Source organism: Oncorhynchus masou, chromosome 5 (assembly GCF_036934945.1).
Source record: "Oncorhynchus masou masou isolate Uvic2021 chromosome 5, UVic_Omas_1.1, whole genome shotgun sequence".
NCBI classification, from domain to species: Eukaryota; Metazoa; Chordata; class Actinopteri; order Salmoniformes; family Salmonidae; genus Oncorhynchus; species Oncorhynchus masou.
The window spans coordinates 68126102-68149869 of record NC_088216.1 but is presented as its reverse complement, the minus strand read 5'-3'; positions in this window follow the sequence as shown (position 1 = coordinate 68149869).

The following is a 23768-nucleotide window of genomic DNA, read 5'->3' as shown; positions in this document are numbered from 1 at the left end:
GGTCATCCTTTATTGTTTGGGCTGAATACGCGCACAACACCTTGCTCTCCTCCTCCACTGGTATGTCCCCGCACGAGTGTCTGTTTGGCTATGCTCCTCCATTGTTCCCGGACCAGGAGGCAGAAGTCAGAGTGCCTTCAGCCTTGAAGTTCGTCAGACGCTGTCGGCTTATGTGGAGGAAGACCCGTCTTAATCTTATGCGTTCCTCACAGAGGTACCAACAACAAGCCAACAGACGTCGCCGTCCCGGGCCTACCCTGCGCCAGAGAGTCTGGCTCTCCACAAGAGACTTACCTCTACGGGTGGAGTCTCGCAAGCTGTCCCAAAAATACATCGGTCCCTTCAAGGTTGCCAGGAGAGTTAACCCAGTTTCTTATCGCCTACACTTACCCAGATCCCTTAAGATTAATCCCACATTTCACATTTCATTGTTAAAACCTGTTGTTTTTTCTCCCCTTGTCCCGGCAGACAGACCTCCCCCTCCGCCTCGTGTCATTGGAGGCCAGCCGGCTTATACCGTCCATCGGATACTGGATTCCCGCCGGGTGCAGCGGTCCTGGCAGTATCTGGTGGACTGGGTCCCGAGGAGCGCTCCTGGGTTCCTGCCAAAGACATCCTGGACCCTGACCTCATTCGTCAGTTCAGGGCCCTCCACCCTGAGAGAGCTGGTAGGAACGTCAGGAGCCGTTCCTAGGGGGGATTCTGTCAGGATTTGGCCAGGGTTGTTCCGGGTTTTGGTCACTAGATGCTTTATTAAATGTCCTAACCTCTTGAAACTCCCCATTGTGCTTTTTGACCTTATGTTTTTTCCCTTGTTCCCCATTATTATTTGCACCTGTGCCTCGTTTTCCCTGATTGTATTTAAACCCTTAGTTTCCCTCAGTTCTGTGCTCTGTGTTTGTATGTTAGCGCCCAGCCCTAGTGTTCTATGTTTTCTTGTCGATTCCGGTGGATGCTCTTGTGGAATTCTGTTTTTGTTTTGAGTATCTCTTGAGGCTTTTTTGTGCTATTCCTACCACCTTTTGGATTTGCCATTTTTGTATTGAAGGACTTCTCCTTTTTTTTACTTTATTAAATACACCGTCTTAAGTACTGCTGTGTCTGCCTCATCTTCTGGGTTCTGCTGACTATTCGTGGCTCAGTTGGTTAAGTGACTGTTTCTCACTCCGGAGACCCAGGTTCGTAACCGGGTCCTGACATGCGGTTAAAATTGGCCAAAAAACACGCACATTTCTTCCCACAGGGCCGTGGGTTGAGACAAGGATGCAGCTTAAGCCCCAGCCTCTTCAACATATATATCAACGAATTGGCGCAGGCACTAGAAAAGTCTGCAGCACCTGGCCTAACCCTACTAGAATCTGAAGTCAAATGTCTACTGTTTGCTGATGATCTGGTGCTTCTGTCACCAACCAAGGAGGGCCTACAGCAGCACCTAGATATTCTGCACAGATTCTGCCAGACCTGGGCCCTGACAGTAAATCTCAGTAAGACCAAAATAATGGTGTTCCAAAAAAGGTCCAGTCGCCAGGACCACAAATACAAATTCCATCCAGACACCATTGCACTAGAGCACACAAAAAAAACTATACATACCTTGGCCTAAACATCAGCGCCACAGGTAACTTCCACAAAGCTGTGAACGATCTGAGAGACAAGGCAAGAAGGGCATTCTATGCCATCAAAGGGAACATAAAATTCAACATACCAATTAGGATCTGGCTAAAAACACTTGAATCAGTCATAGAGATCATTACCCTTTATGGTTGTGAGGTCTGCGGTCCGCTCACAAACCAAGACTTCACAAAATGGGACAAACACGAAATTGAGACTCATGCATGCAGAATTCTGCAAAAATATCCTCCGGTACAACGTAGAACACCAAATAATGCATGCAGAGCAGAATTAGGCCGATACCCACTAATTATCAAAATCCAGAAAAGAGCCATTAAATTCTACAACCACCTAAAAGGAAACGATTCCCAAACCTTCCATCACCTACAGAGAGATGAACCTGGAGATGAGTCCCCTCAGCAAGCTGGTCCGGGGGCTCTGTCACAAACACAAACACACCCCACAGAGCCCCAGGACAGCAGCACAATTAGACCCAATCAAATCATGAGAAAACAAAAAGATAATTACTTGACACATTGGAAAGAATTAACAAAAAAACAGAGCAAACTAGAATGCTATTTGGCCCTAAACAGAGAGTAAACAGTGGCAGAATACCTGACCACTGTGACTGACCCAAACTTAAGGAAAGCTTTGACTACGTACAGACTCTGTGAGCATAGCCTTGCCATTGAGAAAGGCCGCCGTAGGCAGACATGGCTCTCAAGAGAAGACAGGCTATGTGCACACTGCCCACAAAATGAGGTGGAAACTGAGCTGCACTTCTTAACTGAGCTGCACTTCTTAACCTCCAATGTCCAATGTATGGCCATATTAGAGACACACATGACATTTGTAATGTCTTTATTGTTTTGAAACTTCTGCATGCGTAGTGTTTACTGTTAATTTGTATTGTTTATTTCACTTTTGTATATTAGCTACCTCACTTTCTTTGGCAATGTTAACACGTTTCCCATGCCAATAAAGCCCGAATTGAATTGAATTGAGTGAGGTCAGGTCAGGTAGTGAGGAGAGAGGAGGACAAGAGATGGAGGGAAAGAGGGAAAGGGGAGGGTGAGGCCATGTCAGGAGAGGGTGAAGGTGTCAGGACGTGATAAGGATGAGAGGGGAGGAGAATAGAGATGTTACTGAAGACAGAGGGGATCTGGATGGGCAGACAGCAATTTATTGGATAGAGGGGGAAGGGGTTGGGGGGGTCAGGTGGTGATTGGTGAGACATGTCCCACAGGAGATCGGTGTCAGGAAGGTTGTGAGGTGAGAGAAGAATTTGACCTGGGAGAAAGGGGGTCAGGGGGTTTGTGAGGTGAGAGAATATATGACCTGGGAGAAAGTTGGTCAGGGGGTTGTGAGGTGAAGGAAGATATGACCTGGGAGAAAGGGGGTCAGGGGGTTGTGAGGTGAAGGAAGATATGACCTGGGAGAAAGGGGGTCAGGGGGTTGTGAGGTGAAGGAAGATATGACCTGGGAGAAAGGGGGTCAGGGGGTTGTGAGGTGAAGGAAGATATGACCTGGGAGAGAATTAAGAAGAGGAGGAGAAGGTTAGCAGAAGGTCTGAGGTTAATGTGTGTACTGTATGTGTAACTTATGTGTGAGAGGAAAAGAGAAGGAAGGTGTCATTACAGAGAGAGGTCATTCCATTGAGATAGGTGTGGGTCAGTAAGGGCTTTTATAGAGGCAATGTTTTGGCAGTCCTTGTCACTTCTATACACAGCGGTGAGAGAGACTGAACAGAAAGAGGGAGAAGGAAAAGACTGGTAGTGAGAGAGAGGACGATGCCAGTATATATAGGTGGAGGTAAAGGCCTGGGTGTCGTGTTGTGGCAACACCTCTCACCCTTTAACATGTCGTTGCTGAGGTAATGTCAGTCCTCAGAGGACCCCCTCAGCTGTCCGGGCTGCTCGTGTCAGGCCCAGCGTACGAAGACAGTCACGCGGGCAGGGCTACTATGTCGCCCTTCATGAATTATGCAGCTTAAACAAACTTACAAGCCCCAAGGGCCACCCTGCCGGCATCCATGAGGGAGAGATGGAGATGGAGAGAAAGAGAGCGAGAGCAAGAGCGTGAAAGAGAGAGAGAGAAAGAGAGAGAGGGCAGCTCATCAACTCAGCTCTGAGAGAGGCACATCCACAGAGACCGTCTTAGCCTCCCCCTCCCCCTGCCTCTCACACCGCTCCATTTGCTCCCTACATGAGCCGCCAACACCCCCCAGCTCCCAGCAGGAGAGTTGGGGGCATCTCGGAACACTCTGACAGAACAGCGGGGGTCCAGAGGTGGGCCGACTGGGCAGGGGAGTGGGCGGTGGTGAAAGGGGGATGAGGTATTCGGCTACCATCCCCATTAAGAGTGACCGGCATGTAGATCAAACCAAGGACACATGCTCAGGGCTCTCCTGTAGGCCTGTCCTCAATGACAACTGGTGTGTGTGTGTGTGTGTGTGTGTGTGTGTGTGTGTGTGTGTGTGTGTGTGTGTGTGTGTGTGTGTGTGTGTGTGTGTGTGTGTGTGTGTGTGTGTGTGTGTGTGTGTGTGTGTGTGTGTGTGTGTGTGTGTGTGTGTGTGTGCGTGCGTGCGTGTGAGTGTTCATGTTTGTCTTGGCAGGGGGACCATGATAAAATATTAAATCTCAAAGATTTGTGGGGATTCTTGGCTAGAAGTCTCTACATACATTTTATATGCCATTTTATATGCCTTTGGATCATATAATTCTTTTCATATACATTTTTACATTTATGAAAAGTTCAATTTTCCTCGCAATTGTTGTCACCATATTTCTGATCATTATTGTTACCATAGCAATTGATAAGTGAGAAACTAACTGAGTGGCTAGCATACTTTAGTTCAGTCACCAGAGACCAGATGGTGCACAAATGATTAGCAAAGCATGTAGCTAGACGTGCTCATGTTACGGCCTTCCAAACAGACGCAGAACATATGTACGTGTGCTGGGGCATGTCATCAACACATTGTTTGACCTGCTTGCTAGGTGGTCCTGTAAGCAGTTGCATTTGCTCTCACTCTGGACTCCATTATGGATTCAATATGAGCATTGAGGATTCAGAATACAAAAACAGTGATGCGTTTCATATTATACACAGACACGAGAACACGCAACCAATGACCACATCATTATGTGATGTCTGGGACAGGGCATGTGTGGAGTCTGTCCGTCTGTGATTAGGGAGGACCTGACTTCATCCATCAACAGACAGGGCAGGGCTCAATGCTCTGGGTCCCTCCTCTCTCTGGCTCCTGTGGAGACTCACTGTGACACTGAGAGGGGGAGAGCAGGGCAGAGGGTAAATTAGTTGCAGGACTGCTAGGGGGGTAACAACATTATATCCGGAGTTATAGGTCTGACGACTGTTTCTCAGGGAGGTTTGACTGTAAAATAGTAGCCTTGTGTTACAACTGGATGAATAGAGCAGTGATGTCAGTGTTGCCTCGGGAAACTAATGTGATTTTTGAAAACATTTTTTTTTACAGCAAGAGAGGAGTTGCTACATTTATACAATAAATAAACCCTTTTTTCTTTAACATTTCTATTTCAGACAGTCTACAGTAGCCTATTGCCCCTGATAGTCCTTCATCTAATTTCAGATAGTCTACAGTAGCCTATTGCCCCTCATAGTCCTTCATCTAATTTCAGACAGTCTACAGTAGCCTCTTGCCCCTGATAGTCCTACATATAATTTCAGATAGTCTACAGTAGCCTACTGCCCCTGATAGTCCTACATCTAATTGCAGATAGTCTACAGTAGCCTACTTCCCCTGATAGTCCTACATCTAATTGCAGATAGTCTACAATAGCCTATTGCCCCTGATAGTCCTACATCTAATTTCAGACAGTCTACAGTAGCCTATTGCCCCTGATAGTCCTACATCTAATTTCAGACAGTCTACAGTAGCCTATGCCTATTGTAGGCAAGATGTAAACTGAACAATTTAGAAGCATGCTTAGTTCAAATTATGCTTAGTTCAAACTAATTTCTTCAACATGAATAGCTTGGTGATTTCGAGGTAAGAAGTGCTTGTGTTTCCCAACAGCCTGCTGGAATAGGCTACTGAGGATGGGGTCATCATTTCAATCACTGAATTAAATATGAATAATATATGTAGTAACTGAATATGCTTGTCAACAACAGCCAGTGTTTATTTGTTTTAAACCTGTAGCCTAATCTGACTACTGTTACCATCAATCTACCGTGTTCTAATAACTGATCGGCAATTGCAATAGAGCTTTGATAACTTCCAATTTAATTAACTAAACATGTCCATGAATTATTGCATAATAACACAAGGCTACAACAATAGCCAACATTGAAATAGCCCAAAAATCTCCAACCCACGTCCAATACATTTTCACCCACGGCATAGTTTTTGAAGTGGCCCAATTTGACTGGAAAACTGCGGACATTGCAACCCTGACTGTTGGTTTAAATTCTTTGATGTACTGCCCAGCAAGTTATTTTGACATATGTGATCATGTGAACTGGGTGACCTGATTTGGTTTAGCGAATGAAAAGCCTTTTAAGATTTCTGGCCAATCGTGTGAAGACTGATGTTGCTGTTCGAGGTGTGAAGAGAAAAAATACACAGACCCTGTGGTTGAGCTTACATTCTTGCATCCGAAGAGATTACGAATTACATTTAGTAAAAAGCTTGAGCTGCAATGTGTAACTTTTTGGACCACCTGACCAAATTCACATAGAAATGTGTGTTATAAATCTGTCTTTCTCATTGAAAGCAAGTCTATGAAGTGGTATATCTGTTCTGTGCATGCTATTTCTATGCTTCCCGTTCATAAGTTTAATATTTGCTTATTTTACTTTTGGTTTTGTACACCAGCTTCAAACAGCTGTAAATAATATTTTTTGGTTATGGAAAATATATTTCACTGCGGTTTAAATGGTACAATGACTCTCTACACAATGGGTATTCAACTCTTACCCTATGAGGACCGGAGCAACGAGCAGCTATGATCTGTGCAGCTCGAGTCATTGTCGAAAGAGTATGAACAACATGTTGGCAGAATGTGTCGTTTCAACTATACCCATGTCCCATACATCTTTAATCACTACTTTAGTAGCGGCCATAGCTTCCTTGCTAATGGTGGGGCAACACATGACAAATACATTGGTTCCATATCCAAAGTTACACACTCCTTTTTCTTCGTCGTCCAAATAGGATGGTTCTGAACTGTAGATCCCTGCAGTTGTCTAAATAACCTCACACTCAACGTCAACAAAACAAAGGAGATGATCGTGGACTTCAGGAAACAGCAGAGGGAGCTCACCCCTATCCAAATCGACGGGACAGTAGTGGAGTAGGTAGTAAGTTTTAAGTTCCTCGGCGTACACATCACGGACAAACTGAATTGGTCCACCTCTTCAACCTCAGGAGTCTGAAGAAATTTGGCTTGTCACCGAAAGCACTCACAACCTTTTACAGATGCACAATCGTGAGCCTCCTGTCAGGCTGTATCACCACCTGGTACGACAACTGCTCCGCCCACAACCGTAAGGCTCTCCAGAAGGTAGTGAGGTCTGCACAACGCATCACCGGGGGCAAACTACCTGCCCTCCAGGACACTTACACCACCGGATGTCAAAGGAAGGCCATAAAGATCATCAAGGACAACAACCACCCGAGTCGCTGCCTGTTCACCCCGCTATCATCCAGAAGGCGAGGTCAGTACAGGTGCATCAAAGCTGGGACCGAGAGACTGAAAAACAGCTTCTATCTCAAGTCCATCAGACTGTTAAACAGCCACCATTAACATTGAGTGATGGGAATTGATGTAAAATGTATCACTAGCCACTTTAAACAATGCTACTTAATATAATGTTTACATACCCTACATTGCTCATCTCATATGTATATGTATATACTGTACTCTATATCATCTACTGCATCTTTATGTAATACATGTATCACTAGCCACTTTAAACTATGCCACTTTGTTTACATACCCATCTCATATGTATATACTGTACTCGATACCATCTACTGTATCTTGCCTATGCTGCTCTGTACCATCACTCATTCATATATCTTTATGTACATATTCTTTATCCCTTTACACTTGTGTGTATAAGACAGTAGTTTTGGAATTGTTAGTTAGATTACTCGTTGGTTATTACTGCATTGTCGGAACTAGAAGCACAAGCATTTCGCTACACTCGCATTAACATCTGCTAACCATGTGTATGTGACAAATACATTTGATTTGATATTTGGCTAAGGTATATGTAAACTTCCCACTTCAACTGTACACCAGGTTTCTCTTCTGCTGAACAAACAATGTTGTTGGTTTCACTCGAAACCTGCAACTCTGATAACAGCTGGTTTATTATGTTGACTGATGTCTCTATCCAGTCGTGACAGCCTTTCCACGATGTTGCCGGAGTTTTGTCTCTCCCAATCACTAGTTGTGGAAACAAACGTTTTTTTTTGCAAATCATTGTGTATAGATTGAGTGATTGCCCCATTTTGGAGGAATTGAGTGTATCTTCATCTTCCATGTCAGGTAACCCACTGTGTCTAACCACCTCTGCTCTAAACCTTCAAATTCAACAAACGCTTCTTTCGGTTTTTGAACACGTGTTATCTCTGCCCAATTGGTGGTTGCATTGGTCAGACCCTTAAGGAAAACATGTATGGCTCTCCATCCATCGACCACATCTTGCTCTTCACCACCCACAGCTCTTTAAATCTTTTCATCAACAACACCATGTTCACGGTTGTTCAAAACAAAGGCTAATAACTGTAACCCATCATAAGGATGCAGATTGTAGAGTTTCGTGTAACGCTTCAACATTTTAAAAAACATTTTATTTCACAGGTAGGTCAGTTGAGAACAATTTCTCATTTACAACTGCGACCTGGCCAAGATAAAGCAAAGCAGTGCGACAAAAACAACATCACAGAGTTACACATGGGATAAACAAATAGTCAATAACACAATAGAAAAATCTATATACAGTGTGTGCAAATAGTAAGATTAGGGAGGTAAGGCAATAAATAGGCCATAGTGGAGAAGTAACTACAATTTAGCATTAACACTGGAGTGATAGATGTGCAGATGATGATGTGCAAGTAGAGATACGGGGTCCCACATCTTCATACCCCTGTCTCGTGGATGCTTCAAAGTTTTTGACCATTCATCCAACTGTTTTGGAGATGCTGATTTATGTGTGATTACTGTCACCGGAGGTTTGTCTTTACTACCTTTTATAGCCTGTGTTCTGGTTGGCCTAAGACATTGTTTGTCACCGCTGTCAGAATATATTAACTCAAAGCCACGCAATGCAGACCAGATGTTTGAACCCCTATCATCCTTGTGCAATTCAGCCTGAGGGAACAAAAGGTCCACAGGTTGGGACCAAGTCTGCTTTTATGACCCTTGCCTGTAATTGTTGAATTTCTTCTTTTAAGGTTTTTATCTGTTCACCAAGAGCCCTCAAACTCTCTTTATTTCTCTGTAATGTCCTATCACGGTTCTCAAGACAGCATTTATCTTCCCTTTTTCTGATTTCGGCAAACACTGTTAAAGACCATCGTGTTTTTGTCAACGAGTTTTTCCCTAAGCTTTTTGCATATCAGACAGATTCCCTGTTCCATCTTTGTCAACAATGACGGAATATTTCTTTATCTCTTGCCTACACTTCTCTACTTTGAAATGGTTCTTCATGTCACTAGAAAGTGAATTTAAAATAGGTTTCATGTTCACATCCGGAGGAGCTGTCCTGCCCTTTTCCAGAGTGGTTCTCTCACTTAAAAATGGTATTACATTAACTTCAAAAGTTGTATAACATCATCATACAACGTGGCACACCATGTAATCCAGCTACTCTGATGCTTCCTTCAGACCCCACATTACTTGGTTTTGGATCAGCTCTCTGATGGGTTTACTAAGAGTCATCCGTAGGAAAACCCTGAGCTTATCTTGTACACAGATTGTTCAAGCATTGTGAAGGAGGGTGTCAGGAAGGCAGGCTGGGCAGTTACTATAATGGACAATGTGATAGTGACAGGCACGTTAGATTTGAGAAAAGCAGACGTTCACTTTGTGAGTGACACAATGCTTAACTATTGCATACAACTCTCCAATGCAGTAGGGGAAGCAGACAGACAAGCAAAAGAGGGGAATAACTCTCGAGGGGGGACATGACGTCGAACCAGGACAGTGGGTGATGGTAAAACAATATGGAACAGAGACATTAGGACCAAACTGGGAAGGTCCTTATCATGTTTTGCTCATAACAAGGTCAGCAGTGAAAGTTCAGAGAAAATCACGATGGATACATGTCACTCATTGCAACATTATCCATTTTGATGACTATGCGGAGCCTGGAGAATGAAGAACTGATTGATTAGCAATCGGGGGTCAATCTTGGGTGAAGAAGAATAGTAAGATGATCAGAACCTGATAAGCTTCTATGTTGTACACCGCAGTCGTCATTTTAGGGATATCTAGGTGAAATGTCAATTTCTCTTGAAACTAGGACATGTTACTTTCACTTTTTTGTTTCCTTCGTTACAGGTTATGAGAATCTGTCGTCTGAAGCTGAAGCAATATTCCTTGACTCAAGGCCTGTACCTGAAATGATACAAAATCACCAGTGAAGTGTTCATTAAAGAGTCCTTATCAACCAGTGGAAAGGAAGAAGAATTCCTCACTACCGGCAGACTACCGTAAGTTCTGATAGTTGTCTATGTGGGACTGATACTGTGAACGATTACCTTGCCAATAGGATGATTGAATATTATTGTCTTGCAGACAATTATTTATTTTGTGAGTTTCCTCCTAATCAAAATCAAATCAAATCCAATTTTATTGGTCACATACACGTGATTAGCAGATGTTACTGCGGGTGTAGCAGAAATGGGTGTGCTTCTAGCTCCAACAGTGCAGTAATATCTAACAAATTACACAACAAATAACCAATGCACATAAATCTAAGTAGGAATGAGTTATCCATATGAACGGACTAAGATACAGTGTAATAGTATAGAAAAAACAGTATATACATATAAGATGAGTAATGCAAGATATGTTAACATTATTAAGTGACTAAGATACCGTAGAATAGTATATAATACAGTATATACATATGAGATGAGAAATGCAAGATATGTAAACATTATTAAAGTGACTAAGATACCGTAGAATATTATAGAATACAGTATATACATATGAGATGAGTAATGGCAGATATGTAAACATTATTAAAGTGACTAGTGTTCCATTCCTTAAAGTGGCCAGTGATTTCTAGTCTATGCCTATAGTCAGCAGCCTCTAATGTGCTAGTGATGGCTGTTTAACAGTCTGATGGACTTGAGATAGAAGATGTTTTTCAGTCTCCCTGTCCCAGCTTTGATGCACCTGTACTGACCTCACCTTTTGGATGATAGCTGGGTGAACAGGCAGTGGCTCGGGTGGTTGATGTCCTTGATGATCTTTTTGGCCTTCCTGTGACATCGGGTACTGTAGGTGTCCTGGAGGGCGGGTAGTTTGTCCCCGTTAATGCGTTGGGCAGACCGCACCACCGTCAGGAGAGCCTTGCGGTTGCGGGCGGTGCAGTTTCCATACCAGGTGATGATACAGCCCAATAGGATGCTTTCAATTGTGCATATGTAAAAATGTGCGAGGGTTTAAGGTGACAAGCAACATTTCTTTAGCCTCCTGAAGTTGAAGAGGCTCTGTTGCACCTTCTTCACCGCGCTGTCTGTGTGGGTGGTCCATTTCAGTTTGTCAGTGATGTGTACGCCAAGGAACTTGAAGTTTTCCACCTTCTCCACTGTGGTCCTGTCGATGTAGATAGGGGGGTGCTCCCTCTGCTGTTTCCTGAAGTCCACAATCATCTGCTTTGTTTTGTTGACGTGGAGTGAGAGGCTGCCTTCCAGGCACCACACTCCCAGAGCCCTCACCTCCTCCCTGTAGGCTGTTTTGTCATCGTTGGTAGTCAACCCTACTACTGTTGTGTCGTCTGCAAACTTGATGATTGAGATGGAGGCGTGCTTGGCCATGCAGTCATGGATGAACAGGGAGTATAGGAGGGGGCTGAGCACGCACACTTGAGGACGTGTGCACCCTAATACAGGATGTGGTAGGAGTCGTAAGGGACATCAGCATGACACCTGTTAATTCTTATTGTTTATAACTTTGTTTGAAATGTATTTCTTATTGTAGCAGCAAGTAAAATATACCCTTTGTGTTTTATAGAAATGCAAGTGTCACAGCATTCATCGGAAGAAGAAGAGGAATCGTCAGACCAAAATGCAGCGAGGTACGTATTCATTTTTAATATACTGAACTGAACACTCAAATACAAAACAACAAAAGAATAGCCGAAACAGTTCTGCAAGGTGCAACCAACACTACACAGAAAATAACCACCCGCAACTAACAGTGGGAAAACAGGCTACCTAAGTATGGTTCTCAATCAGAGACAACGAAAGACAGCTGTCCCGGATTGAGAACCATACACGGCCAAAACATAGAAATACAAAACCTAGACGTACAAACATAGAATGTCCACCCACATCACACCCTGACCAAACAAAAAATAGAAACATACAAAGCAATCTACAGTCAGGGTGTGACAGCAAGTTGTTTAATGTGAATGATTTTATGCTTACTGCTAAAGTTTTTTATACTGCCTATATTTTCATGTTTCCTATTATTTTCTAGGAATACATATTTAAGTATATGTATTTTTAAAATGGTCTAGGGGGAGTGTAAGAATATTTTGAAGATAAATACACAACGCAGAATATTAAAGGTCAAGAGGAAATTAATGATCAATGGAAATAATGGTATTTCTGTAATAGGGAATTAATGATCAATGGGTCAGAGACATGGGAGGAATTTGTCTAGGCATTGAGCCTGAAACAGTTTTATTAAAAGGAATTCTAATTGGTCAACCACAGGCTCGGGTTCGGATATAAAACTATATCCTGCCTCTTTGTTCTATGGAAAGAATCACTGAGGATAGGGAAGAATGAACATCTACTTCTCAGCACAACATCTATGATTTGGTTTTATCTTTGAATAAACCTTTTTTCTCCCCCTGATTTGCTTTGGGTCTGTGTTTTTGAAGAGTAACATCAACTGCCAACATTCCTGATATTTAATTGCACACAACTGGTGTTCCGGGTCTAAATCAATGCCTGATTCGAGGGGAACAATGAAAAAACACAGTGGAACTGGCTTCGAAGTCCAGAGTTTGAGGGCTCAACACTATACTTTCTTGTTGTAGTAGTATTTACTGTAGTGTTTTATGCAGAATGTTCTATGCTGTAGTATTTACTGTAGTGTTTTTGCAGAATTTTCTATGCTGTAGTGTTTACTGTAGTGTTTTTTGCAGAATGTTCTATGCTGTAGTATTTACTGTCGTGTTTTATGCAGAATTGTCTATGCTGTAGTATTTACCTTAGTGTTTTTGCGGACTTTACTATACTGTAGTATTTACTGTAGTGTTTTTGCGGACTGTTGTATGTGCTATAGTAATTAATGTAGTATTTTTGCAGATTATAATATACTGTAGCATTTACTATAGTGTTTTTGCAGAATGTTCTATGCTGTAGTATTTACTGTAGTGTTTTTGCAGAATGTTCTATGCTGTAGTATTTACTGTAGTGTTTTTGCAGAATGTTCTATGCTGTAGTATTTACTGTAGTGTTTTATGCAGAATGTTCTATGCTGTAGTATTTACTGTCGTGTTTTATGCAGAATTTTCTATACTGTAGTATTTACTGTAGTGTTTTTGCGGACTGTAGTACACTGCAGTATTTACTGTAGTGTTTTTGCGGACTTTACTATACTGTAGTATTTACTGTAGTGTTTTTGCGGACTATACTATACTGTAGTATTTACTGTAGTGTTTTTTATTTTTTATTTTTTTATTTTACCTTTATTTTAGTAGGCACGTCAGTTAAGAACAAATTCTTATTTTCAATGACGGCCTAGGAACAGTGGGTTAACTGCCTGTTCAGTGGCGAGGACAGACGAGGTGAGGGAGAAATATGACAGCCTCACTTTCTGTGAACATCCTTATCAGCTCGGCACATATTGATCACATTAACATTACCTCACACTCTAATCAATGGCTGGCCCAGCTACTGAGCTGTGCTTAAAGTGAAGACAAAGGATTTTATTTTTCATCATCTCATCTCATCTATCATCTCTATCTCCTCCTCCTGCTTGCTCTTTGTTTATTTGTCTCTCTCTTTCTTTCTCTGCCTCTTCCCTGTCTCGGTCTCCCTCTTTCACTCACTCATCCTCTCTCTTGATCTCTCACTTTCTCCCTCCATTTTCCCCTCCCTCTCTGTTTTTATGATGGGGACCCAGGTGTTGGCTGAAATGGAGGATATGAAGACAGTGGAGAGAGCTATTGAGCAAGCAGCAGGAGTTAAATGGAACAAATACAATCCCTGTTTTTGTTTCTTGTGGGTAACTGAACATCACCAAAATATGTTCTTACATGCGCATGCACAGACACACACACACACACACACACACACACACACACACACACACACACACACACACACACACACACACACACTGATAAACAACCTTGTAAACCCTACACTACAGCTTTGTTCCAATGTCCTGCAGCAAATATTCTCTGTGATCTTTCAGAATTGATAGTGACCCCCTTTATATCCATTTCTCTCCAACACAAACAGCAGAGCCAGCAGACTGTGAATGTAGCCCCTGCAGAACATAAGCATTACTGTCAGTCTCTCACCAGAGCATGCCCAAATCCTTAGAGCAACTTTGGAGCAAATGTATTAATATGATTTACATGAAGTTCAACTTCTCGCATGCAGCCAAGGAGGCCATTCTAAAATAAGCAGTGGTGACAGAGCCAATGTGTTATGTGTGTCAGACCCGGGGCAGGGGGGTCTCCCAGGGGAGCGCTGGCCTGGAAATGACACAGACTGTGAGAAGAACCCAGATGCAGGAGAATCAGTCATCTCATCTGCAGGGGCCCAAAAAAAGGACAAAGATGCATTATAGGAGCTATGAACACAAACACCTGATATTTCACGCATAAGGGTTTAAATGTTATTTCAGAGAGGGATTATTATGCAGGAGAGATGATTCAAGGGCATGTTTTCAGCACCAAGAACACTTCATCTTTTCAGAGGCACTGTGGCAGCTATATTTTTCGAAGCGCTTATTTACAGAAAAGAGCATTATTTATGACATTATTCTAAGGACTATACTGAGGATTTCTTACAAACTAAATGACCTTCCAAGATGTTTGATGTATAACTAGGTAATAACAGGTTTAATATAATAACAAGCGGTCAAAGACAGCGATGATACTGACATTGCTGAAATATAGCAATATACAGTATTATGATAAAATAAATGGTCATGTCATAGTCATGTTTACCGCAAGGTCAATATCCTCTCCAACATCTTGACTGCATTATAATCTGCAACTAAACTGACACCTTTTAAAGTGGAATGATTTTTGAGAAACCACAATGGAATCTCTGGAGAGCTGAGGTGATAGAAGAGGAGGAACACAATCCAGTGCCAAATGGAACATGAGGTACAGAAGAATGATTCCCTCCAGAGCCACACAGAATGGCCTGGAATATTCTAACAGGGCCATGGCACGCAACAAGAAACACCAGGACCTGTAAAAAGCAAGAGCTTCACACTTAAGCAAAGGCACCATGCCGTAAAGTGAAAGAAAAGCCCTATGTCAAGGGTATCAACAACACTACAGACCCAATGTCCCCCATGCATGCCTCCACTATTCCCAGCCACAACTGTGAAATGACCAGAATGCCTTCCTCTTAACTGTGAAAAGGTGAAAAAAAATCTAATTTCAACACCTAGTTTTAGCTTGAGACCCCAAAGACAACTGTGACCGAGTCAGAAACCCATCAAACAGAGAGAAGAGGAAGTAAGGATTCATTTAACCATGTAAGGAACTTTCTAGCCATGCAAATCTGATTGTCAGTTTCTGCCAGGAAATCCATAACCACAGTGCGATATTAATTACTCCTGCAGGATCCATTCTATATTTAATATGCAGGGCGCATCCAGTCATTACCAGCCTGTGTTTCAGCCCTGGCCTGCATGTCAGCAGTAATCAAATCTAAATGTTAACAACAACACGTCCAGCAATCAATACAGAGGAGGAAGGAGGAGGGGGAATTTACAGCACAATATGAATTCATCCTTTCATGTGTGTTTGTTTCTTCATTTTTACACCATGTCAAAATCCTATTGACACATATCAACCTCTCACCCCTTCATATTCTATTGGGGCTCCCGAGTGGCACAGCGGTCTATGGCACTGCATCTCAGTGCAAGAGGCGTCACTACAGTCCCTGGTTTGATTCCAGGCTGTATCATACCCGGCCGTGATTGGGAGTCCCATAGGGCGGCTCACAATTGGCCCAGTGTCATCTGGGTTTGGCTGGGGTAGGCCATTGTTGTAAATAAGAATTTGTTCTTAACTGACTTGCCTAGTTAAATAAATGTTTAATTTTATAAAATAAACATAAAATGTTAAAAAAATATTCCCTGAATATGATTCTCTCAGTGTTCTTTTGCATCACTTTTCACACAAGCCTACTTTTATAGTAGATATTCTTCAGTCCACACACATTCAATCTATTTATTGATCCTTTATCAAACATTTCATTATGTATTGTAATACAAAAAAAAACAATTCTATTTTATTATCACTAAATACGTAGTTGATTAATCAGATTATGCATATGACATAATGTATCTGAAGATAACTGCTCCAGTCGCCCAGTTTATCAAGCCCTCCAGCTGGTCTAACCTCAGCTTTGTGCAGGGAGTGACGAGAGACTGTCAGACTGCCATCAGCCCTGGCTCAATCAGCCTCAACCACAGTGCTTAGTTACTGGGCAACAGTCAGATGAGAATTTAAACAGCTCAGATAACGCTGCCCTGAAACTTCAACAGTGGAGCAACACTGACCTCTAGTGTCTGAGAAAATCACAGAACAACTCTGCCTGTTGCTCTCCCACCCCGCAGCTACTTGAGCTCTCAAATTGCTTTCTTAAATCATTCTGAATGTGAGAGGGGACATAGATCAAGCCGTGGAGGAATACAAAAAAAAACAAAGCACTGTGCCAATTACTGGCCGTGGGTCCACATCAGACTTTTAAAAACCTAATCAATCACTTTCCCCCTACATGCTATGTGTGTGCGTGTGTGGGTGTGTCTATGTGTGTCACCCAGATCGTAGCCCAGAGTTTACACCACCACTGTAGGTAGACAGTAGCCTACCTCCACTGCCTGTGACTTATTCAGAATACTGAAATGTTTAGTGACCTTGGGATAGCTAGAAATCGGAAATGTGCACCTGTCACACAGCTCTTCTCTCAAAAACCAGCCCTCCAGATCAGTTCAGTTCTGTTTTAGACAGGCAGTGAAGAGGCCACCTGCAGGTGTTAGTGCTCAGAGTGTGTCAGGGGCACATTATATAGCTATAATTATAACAGTTAGGGGCAACCCAGGAGTCCTCCCAGGCCTGGACAGGCTCATTAGTATAGGTATGTTACTGAACATAGGGATCCACTGTAACAAACAGGCAGGGCCAGGGCTGACAACAACAAAAACATTCTACTGTGAAGAAGAGACATGTTCGATTGGCACCACTTTCACACAGGCAGGACTGAACAGATGCCATTCATTTCTGCTGGCCAGTGGCCCAAAGATCAGTTGGCCACACATCTCCAAAAAACAACAACCAGTAATGAGTGAAATTAATGCTCAACTCAGTGATAAGACAGCAAGAAGCTACACTACATAGTTTTTTCCTTCTCTCCAATTCCCTTTCTCTGTTCCTCTGTTTCTCCCAACCCCCTCCCCCACGCCCCCCCCCCTCTCTCTCCCTCTTTGTATCTTCCTCTCACTCTCGCTTCCTCAATCTCTTTCACTCTCTCTCTCTCTGTCTCTCTCTCACTCTTTGTATCTTCCTCTCTCTCTCTCGTGCTCCAGCTCTCTTTCTCTTTCTCTCTCTCTCGCGCTCTAGCTCTCTTTCTCTCTCTCTCGCTGTCTCTCTTCGGTAGTTGGCATGTTGGTTGCTGATGCATTCCTATGACATATTGAGGTAATAAAAAGCCCCTCCTCTGGGATGGCCATGCTGGACTAATTAAACACCTCCTCTGTGACCTTATTGCGGGAGGCAGTTGCCATGGAATAGCAATACATTTGGGCCCTGCGTCATCTAGATCTCTCATCTCCAATTTATAGGGTGTCGTTACCTCAAAAGGCCCAATTACACAAAATAATCTCCTCAGTATAAATGAGCTGGATTGACCTCCAGCACAGAGACACTACTTTGATAGGAGGGGTACAGACTATTTGTGTTTGTCGAGCACATGTGAGATGGATGGAGAAAGGTTGTCTTATCACTATATGCAGTAGGTTATAGTTCCCCAACCAATAGAATGAATAAACATGACCAAAGAACACTATCTTCCCTGCATAAGTGGAAGCAAATAGATTTTTTTCTGCCTCAGGCAAGGTAAATAAATGTACAGGCCGCTCTTGAATAAGCAATCCGGAGGCCAGTTTGTAGTTATTCCCCCTCTGATTATTAACCAGAGAAGAACATTAAATTAACAATGAAGAACATTAAATCCTAAACCATATGTCTCATGTTGCTCAAAAACATAATTACTTCCTACTAAAGAACAAGATGTTTTCTATATCGTGTGACTGAGTGGGTGTGTGTAGACACAAGGCAAGCTGAGGAGATGAGAGAATCCAAAATAGCAAAGTAAAGAGTGTGAAACTGAGGCACCTGGTGCTGTGCAATGTGTGGTCAACCTGTAAGACTTCAGAGGTTGTCTGCTGTGTGTGTGCTGTGTGTGTGCGCTGTGTGTGCGCTGTGTGCGTGTGTGTGTGAGGGGTTGAAGGTGTCCTTTGATTTGGCCTGTTGTGCACTGGGGCTCAGTGCGACAGATGACTCAGCACCTGTCATCACGATTCACCACTCATCAGTCATCCTCTCCATATGCTGCCCATTAAAACCAGACATGTGAGCAACTTCCTGGCAAAGTCCAAGCACCTACTGACCCACTCCACATCTGCTTACAAAGCCTTAATCACATTCAGTGGAGAGATGAAGAGGAAGAGAAGAGAGAGAAAGAAAGAAAGAAAGAAAGAAAAAGAAAGAAAGAAAAAGAAAGAAAGAAAGAAAGAAAGAAAGAAAGAAAGAAAGAAAGAAAGAAAGAAAGAAAGAAAGAAAGAAAGAAAGAAAGAAAGAAAGAAAAAGAGAGAGGGAAAGAGAGATTGAGTGTGAGAGTGTGCGTGTGTATGTGTGTGAGCCTGGGTTTCTGAGAAAGAGATGCAGAGGTTATTCTCTTCAAAAAGACAGGATTCAAAGAGCAGGGAGTTTCAAAAGGAACCAGCACTGAGGGCAGTTTGGTTTGAACTGTGTTTGTGAAAAGGACTCTGGGTAAGAAATACATTTCTGAAGACCATTAAGTGAGTTTCTGTCAGAGATAGGAGAGGAAAGTAGTATGAGAAATGAGGGGGTGGGGTGGGGGGGGGTGGAGGAAGGCATCGGCACATCTGCAGAGGGGCTATAGGGGGCGGTACAGGAAATGTACAGAAGCAGCAAAAGTGTGTGCTTACATTTAGGGAGGAAGAGAGAGAAAGAGAGAGAGAAGAGAGAAACGGAAAGAAATAGTGAGACACATAGTGGGACAATAGTGGGACACATAGTGGGACAATAGAGGGACAATAGTAGGACGCTTAATGGGACAATAGTGGGACACATAATGGGACAATAATGGGACAATAGTGGGACACATAATGGGACAATAGTGGGACACATAGTGGGACAATAGTGGGACACAAAATGGGACAATAGTGGGACACATAGTGGTAGAACATTGGCCTCAGGCTGTGCTACGTGCTGTGACTCCCATCTTTGCCTTCAGGAAGCTGTGTGTGTGTGTATGTCTGTGCATGCATGCACGCGTGGGTGTTTGCGTTAGGGGCCAGCATCGGCCCACATTCCCTGCTCAACCTGGTACTGTAGTGATGGCTACAGCATTACAGTGTCAGTGGCCCTGTGCCCCGCCACGCCAGCTCCTTCACACACACGTAATAAACCCACTCCATCACCCGATCAAGCTCAGCCGCACAGACCAATCACATGCAACAGCCCAAAGAGAGCAAATTAATTATAGATGTACGTTAAATTACTTTCACTACCTCCCCTGGTCCATGGATGGGACAGAGAGAGTGACTAATGAAATAGTGTTTCAATACCTCCTCTAGCCGTGAACTCTACCCTGTCTCTCTTACTCTCTACTGCTCCCACTCTTTTCCAACCCTCTATTTCTCCTTTGCTTTTCTACCCCACCTCTTCTCCGCTCTGTACCTCCCCTCCTTTACTGCCTCTCTCCTTCTCTCTCACTGTCTCTCTCTCGCCTTCCCTCCCTCCGTCTATCTCAATGTGGCTGACTGACGAACAGTGTTTATTCTAAGGAGGGCTGTGCAGAAAAGGCCATATCAAATGTTGGTGTGAATAGATAATGCATTAAGGAAGGTCTACTGGGGGGATGAGAGGTGGAGAGAGAGGTGAATTGTGCAAAGAAGACCGAAATGACCCAGAATCCATCACTGCAGGATTCCTAACAGGGAAATGTCTGAAATAGGTTCTGATCCATGTAGGTACTGGGAAGAGAGAGGAGAGAAGGGGAGGGATAGATTATGGCCAGACTCCACAATAAGGGAAAAAGTAAACCCTCCTGTATATACCATATCTCATATAAACACTATACAAAGCTCACACATATAAACAACTTCATTTTGGTTCAGAATAAACCCCCTTGTGGTAATGTTTAAACTGGTCAATATTTATATTGTCTTCAATCATAGGAAATTATTCTGTCCTACATTCAACTGAAAAAAGTGCCTCTCAAAAGGAATATATACTGAATATATTAGCTAGCTCTAGTGTAAATTGTCACAAAGACGGTTCTGCCCACCCTCCCACTCTGTACTGTAACGCAATCTAATCTGGCATTTCTTGCATGATGTAAAACCGTACACATGGGGACACATTCTGACATTTAACAAAGCAGTTTGTCAAACCTAAGCCGCCTTTGATGAACCTCACTTTCATATGGTTAATAGTACAAATACGCAGAGAACACTCCAATGGGAATCACACATTACCAAACATCCCATCTACAATACATAATGAATTCTCCCTGGGCTGCTTAGTGTGGAAATAGTACAGGCCTGACATTATACTCCAGGGTACAGGGATGTTCTCTCTAAACTAATAACTAGAACACGTCATCTCCAAAGACAGATAGACAGACAGAGAGAAGGTTTCCCCAGAGTTGTGTCAGTGTGCTATGTTTGATCCTACAACAGTAGCAGAAGCAAGATAAGCATACTGGTAGCCTCTGTTCTGCTTGCACAACATCTATGCCTATCTAATCTGTGAAGCTCAGAGAAACACAAACCATTCAATTTCTACTGCTGATAGATGGTGGTGCTCTTTGAGCCCTGGGGGACTAAATCTCACCACGGCCCTGACTGTGTTTCTTGTGCAAGCCAACTCTAAATTCATCAGATGGGCATTATCTTGTACACAGCATAGACCTGCATTACCAGGTGCCAAGGGTCAAGAAAAACATCCATTCAACTAACAGTATATCCATCTTATTTCATGTTAGGCTTTTCACCTGCTGTAGCAATTACACTTTCTTAACGAAGACTGTCTTTAATTTGACTATTGTATCTTAGTTCTTAACTATAATTGACATTCTACTGTAGTCTGCCATACCGTGTCACATATTTTACATGCATGGATCACCATCTGAGGTCATTTTGATCCCAAGAAGAAACTATTGGAAAAAGCAAAACATCATTATACATTTAAATAATGTTATATGAAATAGAAAATAACCAAAAACAGACTATTCATTTAGCAAAATTACAGTTAAATACAAATGTTTCCTTAAAAAAATGTGTTCAATCCACAAGTACTAAAAAGCAGATTTACCATCATTTGATTGGAATATCATAAAACATTTTAATATACATCATTTTATTGACAAAAAGTTATTTATCCATTGATACTGAGAGACAATGACCACAACTATGGCTTAGTTTTATTTATTCACTTACCCTACAGTTAGCATCAGCATTACTGCTTGTGAAACAATGGGAGTGGTAGGACCTACTGCAGGAGGCTTTAAAAAGTTAGCCCAAATCTTCAAAGTCACTTCAAATCAAATGTTATAGCAACGCAAATACCATAACAAGTTGCACATGTAGAATATTGGAGGATTTTACAGGAATTCTGGTATTAATATACAATTTTCCGTAGAATAACTATTTTTTGGCAAAATACACACCAATACAGTCATACGTCATTATACCCAGCTATAACTACAGTATATGCGAGCCCATTAAGGTGCTCCATCTCTGCAGGTGATCTGTCTATCAGGCCATGATCACTCCAACAGGTCCTCCTCCACCTTCTGAGGATATGTTTAACTTAACAGTACATCTCCAGAGAATATCTGGATTCAAATAAACACTTTTTTACATTTCTCCTACAATAACTACTTTTTGGAGAAAACATACCAATACATCTCTCTGTGTACATTCAGAGTGTATCTATGTTCTGTATTGCAGTTCTATCAAGTATTTAAACAATTAGCATATGTTGTATACCATTATCAGATTTATATATGCACAAAAATAAGGCAATTTTGGTTTTGTACACAGTCATTTGATACGTGGTACAGCTATATCTCTGCAGATTATCTGTCTATCTGGTCAAAATCTGTGACACAGGTCCCCCTCCACCCTCTGGTGGTATGGATAACTTGCTATTATGTCTCCAGAGAAACATATATGAAAAGAAAGTTTTGTTCTGTGTTTACATTTTTAGTTTAGAACATACATTTTTTTTCAAAGTCCATATTGATACAGAAACACAAAAAAATGATTTAGAATTGTTAAGAACAAGTTTATTGACAAGGTCATGAAAATTTGAAGCAGAGAAAAAACACCTTTGGGCTATGATAGAAAATGTGTCTCTGGGGTTCAAATGACCCCAGTTGGTAGTATGAGGGTTAAAATGACCCCAGTCGGTAGTATGAGGGTTAAAATGACCTCAGTCGGTAGTATGAGGGTTAAAATGACCCCAGTCGGTAGTATGAGGGTTAAAATGACCCCCGTCGGTAGTATGAGGGTTAAAATTACCTCAGTCGGTAATATGAGGGTTAAAATGATCTCAGTCGGTAGTATGAGGGTTAAAATGACCCCCGTCGGTAGTATGAGGGTTAAAATGACCCCAGTCGGTAGTATGAGGGTTAAAATGACCTCAGTCGGTAGTATGAGGGTTAAAATGACCTCAGTCGGTAGTATGAGGGTTAAAATGACCCGGTCGGTAGTATGAGGGTTAAAATGACCCCAGTCGGTAGTATGAGGGTTAAAATTACCCCCGTCGGTAGTATGAGGGTTAAAAAAAAAAAGTTTGTCAAACCTAAGCTGCCTTTGATGAACCTCACTTTCATATGGTTAATAATACAAATACGCAGAGAACACTCCAATGGGAATCACACATTACCAAACATCCCATCTACAATACATAATGAATTCTCCCTGGGCTGCTTAGTGTGGAAATAGTACAGGCCTGACATTATACTCCAGGGTACAGGGATGTTCTCTCTAAACTAATAACTAGAACACGTCATCTCCAAAGACAGATAGACAGACAGACAGAAGGTTTCCCCAGAGTTGTGTCAGTGTGCTATGTTTGATCCTACAACAGTAGCAGAAGCAAGATAAGCATACTGGTAGCCTATGTTCTGCTTGCACAACATCTATGCCTATCTAATCTGTGAAGCTCAGAGAAACACAGCCCATTCAATTTCTACTGCTGATAGATGGTGGTGCACTTTGAGCCCTGAGGGACTAAATCTCTCCATCTCACCACGGCCCTGACTGTGTTTCTTGTGCAAGCCAACTCTAAATTCAAACACAGTATAGACCTGCATTAGCAAGGTCAAGAAAAACACCCATTCAACGAACAGTATATCTATCTTTCTAGCTTTTCATCTGAGGTAAAAATGACACTATCTTAAC